This window comes from Montipora capricornis, chromosome 2 (assembly GCF_036669925.1).
Source record: "Montipora capricornis isolate CH-2021 chromosome 2, ASM3666992v2, whole genome shotgun sequence".
Classification (NCBI taxonomy): domain Eukaryota; kingdom Metazoa; phylum Cnidaria; class Anthozoa; order Scleractinia; family Acroporidae; genus Montipora; species Montipora capricornis.
Window position 1 is genome coordinate 39466507 of NC_090884.1, and position 7524 is coordinate 39474030.

Genomic DNA, 7524 nt, shown 5'->3' on the forward strand with positions numbered 1-7524 from the left:
GTTTCTGTCTAGTCATAGTTACGATTCATTACCTTTGTCTATCACGGTGATTAAATCATTCAATTTATAGAGCTAATTGCAAAATGGTTGTCATTGAAGAATAAGCCACCAAAAATGGGAATTTATTGACCTTTGTTATCGCCATAAAAAGATTTATTCAGGAAACCGTTCGCGTTTATATAGAATTCTTCATCTCTAAGGGACAGTTCGTTTTCTATCCGCGAGGGGGGTCGGTGGGGCTAGGGGGATGGGGGGGTCACTCTCGAAAAAATTGGCTTGAACGGGGAAGGGGCCATGCGAAAAATTGGGGGGGGGGGGTCATACAATTTCAAAAGTACACTCCAAATCCCACCAGCTCCCCTACACCAAAAAAAATAAACTTAATACTTTAAATTTATACTTTATTTCTTATTTTTATTTTTGTATGAGAACCTTCTTGCAACAAGGTGTATACGAATTCAAATATTTTTTTTAATTCGCTTTTTTACTTTACCTATTTTGTAAATCCTTGTTCTTCTTTTTTATTATCACAGACTTTCCTTTATCTCACTGGCTAAAATCCTAGTAATTGAACAAACACAAAACCTCGCCTTTTAACCTTTTATTATTCCTCCAGCTATTTGTGAAACTTGCCGACATGTGCATCACAAGAGACGAGGAGAAAAACAGCAACAGGATAAGGTTGAAGTTGTGAGTATTTTCGTTTTTCTCGTTAAAAGTTACATAAACAATCAATCCGTCCACAATATTTAAATGCAATTTTGTGTTAATTTTGAGCTACCCAGATGGTTTCTACTGTTGTTCTTTATCATTTCATTTATACACTTTTTTTGATTTTATACCATTCTATGACTTTGTTCACCTTATTTTTGGCAAACTCTTTCCTTTATACTTTTTTCCTATTCGGACCTTTGCCAGTTGCTTGGGTTGGTTTTCATTCATTTCATCTCTTTCCATGTCATAGGTATCACTTGAAGAAGAGCAAGAAACACCCCTATACTTGTCATCATTTGAGGCTGATGCCCAACACCGTCCAAGTTCATCATCTGCGCCTGTCCAATTTGATGATCTCAGCCAGCCTAATACCTCATGTGCGCAAGCTCAGTTCGTTGATCTCAACCAGCCTAGTACCTCATCTTCATATGCTCAGTCCGATGACCGTCACCAGCCAGCTACCTCGTCATCTGCTCGTGTTCACTTTGATGATCTCCGCCAGCCGAGTACTCCTGCATCTGCTCAAATCGAATACGAGACTGAAACAACATCCTCTCAGTCATCACAGAGTACTGTACCTGAACAGGAAGTTAGTGTCTGGGAAGACGAAATGGAGCTGCAGCAGCAGAAGAGACACACTTTGAACGAAACTATCTCAGAGCTGAGTGGTGGCCGTGTCAGCCCTCTATTGTCAACCTTAAACACTTCATGGGACGACATCTCCAGTACTCAAAAAAAATATTATTCAAGAAAAGCCAAGGAGATGATATCAACGACGCTATCGATTATCAGTCCTGGTCAGGAAGAAGAGTTGTGGAACTCTATCAAACCAGGACCACTCCCTGGAATCGAACCAATGGGTAGAGCCAACAGGCTTCACTTTGATGGAAGTGAAGGATTAGTAAATGTCCTAGTTAAAGCATACGACCAAGCTGCGTCATGGCAAATCAAGCGGCAAATTTTGTCTCTTTTTGCTAACGACTTCACAAGAACTGGACTCCAAGAGTTAATACCAGGCTTGTCAAAGTGGAGAATCGACCAAGCGCGTCTGCATGCCACCGAGACAGGAAAGGGCCAACCTGTGTCTACTCAACCTCTCTTCCGTCAACGAATTGATCAAGCAAAAATAGATCACTTCATAGAATACATTTCGCAACCAGAATTCATTCAAGACGTGGCGTTTGGAACAAAAACCATGAAGCTCGACTCCGGAGAAAATATTCTTATTCCAGCAGTCATAAGAACAATGATACCATCAAGAATTATTTCTCAGTACAAATGTCACTGCGTATTCCAGCAGTTTCAGCCAGCTAGTGATCGATCGCTGTGGAAGATGCTTCAAGTTTGTTCTGCATCCATGCAAAAGTCTCTCCAAGGGCTAGACAACCTGACTGCAGATGGGGCTGAGGCTTTTGATAATGTCTCCAAAGTCGTTGATACCCTCGTAGAAAGTGGAGCTGGTGAACAATGGGGTAAAGAAGTCCACAAACAACTGGTAGAGGGGAAAAGGTACTTAAAAGCTTACTATAAATCGCATGTAGGCACTGGCGAGCACTGTAAAGATCATTGCATAAATTATGCCCTCAGCGATTCAGATTTTGTTGAATGGTCAAGTGACTGTCAACACAACCATGATGTAATTTGCGAAAGATGTGACTCCCTGAAGAACGTACTACAAGAAATCACTGAAAAAGTCCAGGCTGTCGACATTACAGAAGAGCAACGAGCAGTCAAGAGATTTGAAGTAGCAGAATGTATCAGATCCATCAGAGCCTGGAAGTCACATTTACTGCGACTCATCAATCAAGACCAAGCAAAGCAAGAAGCCCTCTCCAATCTTACTGAAGAAGTCTGCCTTATCATTATGGACTGGGCTATGAAGTTCTTGCCCCTGCAGTATCGAGAGCGAATGAGCGACTTCTACGGTAAGAAGGGAAGAAGTTGGCACGTGTCTGCATTGATCACCAAAAGGGATGGAGAATACAACGTTGAGTGCTATGTGCATCTCTTTGATGTCTGTGTTCAAGATGCCTTTTCAGTAATCTCCATCGTCGAAAAACCTGTTTCTTGCTGTCAGACGAGATTATCCTTCCATCAAAAAAGCTTACATTCGCTCGGATAATGCTTCGTGCTACCACAATGGTCCTCTCCTTCTGAGCCTACCATATATTGGAAAGAGAACCGGTATCACCCCATTGAGATACGACTTCTCGGATCCTCAGGCAGGAAAAGACATATGCGACCGCAAGATTGCCCCAATGAAAGGTCATATCCGAAGGTGGGTAAACGAAAAGCACGATGTAACTACTGCCGAGAATATGAAAGAAGCCCTCGAGTCACATGGTGGCCTAAAAGGATGTCGAGCTGCTGTGGCGAAAGTAAATCCCCTGAGAGATAATGGAGGAGATAACAAGATTCCAGGGATAAGTCTTTTGAACAATTTCTCTTACGAGAAAAATGGAATTCGAGCGTGGCGAAGTTTCAAGATCGGAACAGGACGTCTAATCAAGTACGAGGATCTTAAAGTTCAGCCTCAACAGGAAACTGGATTAGAGATTATCCAGCAGTTTAGTTCCCGAACCAGAGAGCTCGGTTCAGTAGCTGTACGACAAGCGGAAGACTCGGTTAACAAGCATGACATCTACTCATGCAATGAAAATGATTGCATTTTAACTTTCAAGACCAGAGCAGAGGCAGAAGAACACATGGACACAGGGAAGCACCTAAGGAAAACCGAGAAAGAATCCATGTATGATTCTGTAAGGAAAAGGTGGGCTGACAAGGTAACTGGAGTAAAATTTGTTGGAAGAACTGAAAAGACTGTCCAGCCGCGGCAAAGCCAAGAGCAAGATGAGATCGAGAGCGCGGAAAATGAACAGACAATTGGATGGGCGCTAAAGACAACAAGGACGTGGACAAAAATGGGAAAGAAGGCCAAGGTTTTTCTCATCGAACATTTTGACTTAGGTGCGGAAACAGGCCTCAAAGCAGATCCAGCCCAAGTTTCGAGAGAAATGAAACAAGCTAAGGACAGCAATGGAAAGCCTCTTTTCAAGCCAGAGGAATGGAGGAGAGCAAAACAAATCAAAGGTTTTTTCTCGCGTCTGTCCACCAAACGCAAGCAACAACAATCGAACGGGGAGGAAATAGAGCTACTAGATGAAGATATAGAAGCTTTGGAAGCTGAGGAGTCATTAGAAAGCCTTAGAAATGCTGTTTCTCAAGACATGAATGCGCCCAGCCATCCTGTTACAGCTGGGGGGAAAAATCTGTGCCATTTGTCTCGTGATGGGGAGCTGAATAGCCTCAAGGTAGTGCAGTTGCAAAGCATTTGCGAATCTCTGGAAATAATGGTCGAAGAAAAGAAAAAGAACATACATAGAACCAATCGAAGAGTTCTTACGTGCATGCTCCTGCAAAAGATCTTAGTCTTTAGTTTGAACACAACTATTTAAAAAAGTTAGTGGTTGGTAAAGGACAAAGGCGATATCAATGCGACAGGTCATTTATTTTCATTTATGTCGCCTTGTTAGATTGGATTTTCGCGTTTCCCTTTAGTCAACTTTGGCGATGACTGACCTGTTTGGAAATAGGTGTATTATGGTAAAGGAGAAACAACTGCATTTCACAGAAAAATGAACACTTGCATGTTATCGCAAGAAGACTGGAAAAGTAAAGAGACTATTTCATTTTATGTTCCATTTATCTCTTTCATTTTTTCTTTCACTTAGAATGAAAAATTAAAGTTAGATGATCAGGTTTTCCAGCTCAGTGTTGACAACCTTACCTTTTCATTAATATCGCCATACAAGAGAATTATTATGTTATTAATGTGAATGCAATAATCTACTGTGCTATCATACTTGTAGCATTCCGATATTTTTTTTTGCGTTATTACTAACGACAAAAAATATCGGAATGCTACAAGTATTATTGTTTACGAAAATTTCTAGCCCAGTTTATCAGAGAGGGAAAAGCTTTATTGGTATATTTTATAAACTCAAAAGGCTAGAAATTGTAAGATAAAATTTATATGTAAATTAGCTCCAAAATAATAAACTGGTTTTTTCATTGTATCAGAGTCGAAATTCTTGGAAGTTTCTTTGCTAGGAAACTTTAATTTGATAAAATACGCTAGCTGTAGTTGATATATATCAAAAACCGAAGTTTGAGTCCATTGAAATGGAAGCGGATAGTTATTATGCAACCTACGACAGACCGGAAGTAAACACTTCACGCAATCACGCAAATCCAGAATGCTATTTTTGCCAAATTTGGAAGCTGCTCGCGTTTGTTTTATTTTAGATCCCAATTTTAACTTTGCAGATTTGCAAAGCCCATGCATAGGGCTTTCGAAAAATGTAATTTATATAAAATATAACTGCCGCACTTTGGAGAAAAAGGACTTCAAAGTTGATGAATTTTTAGATCGTGAATTAAGCGGCTTTAGATTGTAAAGTTCAAGTACGGGTCAAAATTTCAAAACTCGCCAGATTTGTCTCAAAACTTCAGAAATTCTAGCTCACTAGATGAATTTTCCGAGTAATATATTAAAACTTAAAAAGAGAAAACGATTTTTTGTTTGGAGCAGCTGAAGTTTGGCCTTAGATTTTAATGTCTCCGATGCCGATCACGGGCCAAAACCGAGGGGGGTGGTCTATCTCTACAGAAAAAGTCTCAAGAAAACTTTAAATACCACAGTTCATCATGCAATCGGATAGTCCTTTATTGCTGAAAATTTGGTGGAAATCGGCGGACCCCCATCTTTTGCCCCCGCCCGGTTTTCTCGGACAATCACTCTTAAGCAATGAGAGGTCCGAACTCTTAACAAAAAGAGTCAAGCCAAAGAAAAAGGGTTTTCCCCTAGTACTTGACTACAACCCAATTCTTCCAGACATCCAGCAGGTGATTAAAAAACATTCCCACTTACTTAGATTGTCTCCTGAGCTTTTAGAGATTTTTCCATCAAAGTCGATTTTTCCAGCTTACCGCAGAACAAAAAACCTAAAAGAAATCTTAGCTCCATCTAAATTTCGGAACATTGAAGCCAGAAATGAAACCTTGGAAGATGATCGAGGTTGTTGCAAATGTAACAAAAGATGTGACCTCTGTAAACATTTTTTGATTCAAGATACTAAGTTTAAGAGTTTTGCTACGGGCCGCATATATAGGATTAATCAGAAGTTAAGCTGTACTTCCAAAAATGTCATTTATTTGGCTGCTTGTAACAAATGCAAAAAGCAGTACGTGGGCTCCACTTCAACAGAATTCAAGGTTCGTTTTCATAACCATAAATCATCAATGCTTAAGAACAGAAGAACATGTGAGCTGGCGGTCCATTATAATTCTTTTGAGCATCAAATTTGTCAAATTAGTTTTATTATTATCGAACAAATTGTAAACCACAAAAATGCCACCCATCTTGAACAACTGCTCCTCACCAGAGAAGCATATTGGACCTCACAACTCTTTTCATTATATCCACACGGTCTTAACAAAAGGCGTGAATTCAAATCCAAAAATCGTATCTGCTACAACAGTTGACTTTGTCTCTATTGTAGTGTAAATTCTTTTCAGCCCAAATTTGTAATCATCGTAATTTTTGCTGTCTGTAGGACCTCGTTAGCTCCCATCTAGCTTTGAATGTTTCCAGTTTGTAATCCTGCCCTTTTGTTTTGTTAGCCTTCACTTAGTCGTTGTTGTCTTTGTTCAAAAACTCTATTGAGGGATTCTGTTATGTTTGTGTTTGGTTTTTCATTCAGGGGCTTTCGATTGGGAATCTATTACATTGTTTAGGGGCCCTCTCTGAGGACCTTGTTATGACATTGACCCGCACATTCACTCAGAGGCCCTCAATGGGGAGTTTGTTACGTAATAACACGATTTATCTAATTAGTCTGTTTGTTCCTTTTTATCAATTGTTTTTTGTTTTGCCTAGCTTGTAATTAAGACCTTTTCTTTTGTTACGTAACCTTAATTTCCATTTTCTGTGTACTATATAAAAGCCCGTAACTCTGCCACTCACAACCATTGTATATAGCTTTTTTAATTTTTAACTTTTAAACTATCCTGAAGAAGGCCGAAGGCCGAAACGTCGATTAAACGCTGGAACTGTCAAGAGTTTGTCTCTTCGTCGTTTTATTATACCTATCTACAGATTTACGGAGAGACACGTATCCTCTGGATCCTCTTACTGGGAGTTCATCGTTGGGTAAACTGCTTTTATTCTCACTATATATATAGATATAGATATAGATATAGATATAGATATAGATATAGATATAGATATATATATATATAGAGAGAGAGAGAGAGAGAGAGAGAGAGAGAGAGAGAGAACCCTGACAATGCACACCCCAAATAATCATATTTTTAACTGAATAAATGTGTGAAAGAAAATTTGCCCTGAGCGGGATTTGAACCCACGTCCCCCCATTACTAGTCAGGTGTGATCACCACTACACCACCAGGACAACCATGCTGGCAACACAGCCATCGACGATGTGATTTATGTGGTTTAAGGCGTGGGCCTCCCGGGAAATTTTCTTTCGAGGTGACAAAGTAGGGGAGCCTATAACTTCACTTGAAACCCAACCAACGATCAACTTAATGATGCACGACCGTAGTCAACTTAGCTGATGACAAGGAAGGATCCTAGAAGGATACAGGCTAATTTTAATTTTAGAGAGAGTGTAGGAGAGAAACCCTGACAATGCACACCCCAAATAATCATATTTTTAACTGAATAAATGTGTGAAAGAAAATTTGCCCTGAGCGGGATTTGAACCCACGTCCCCCCATTACTAGTCG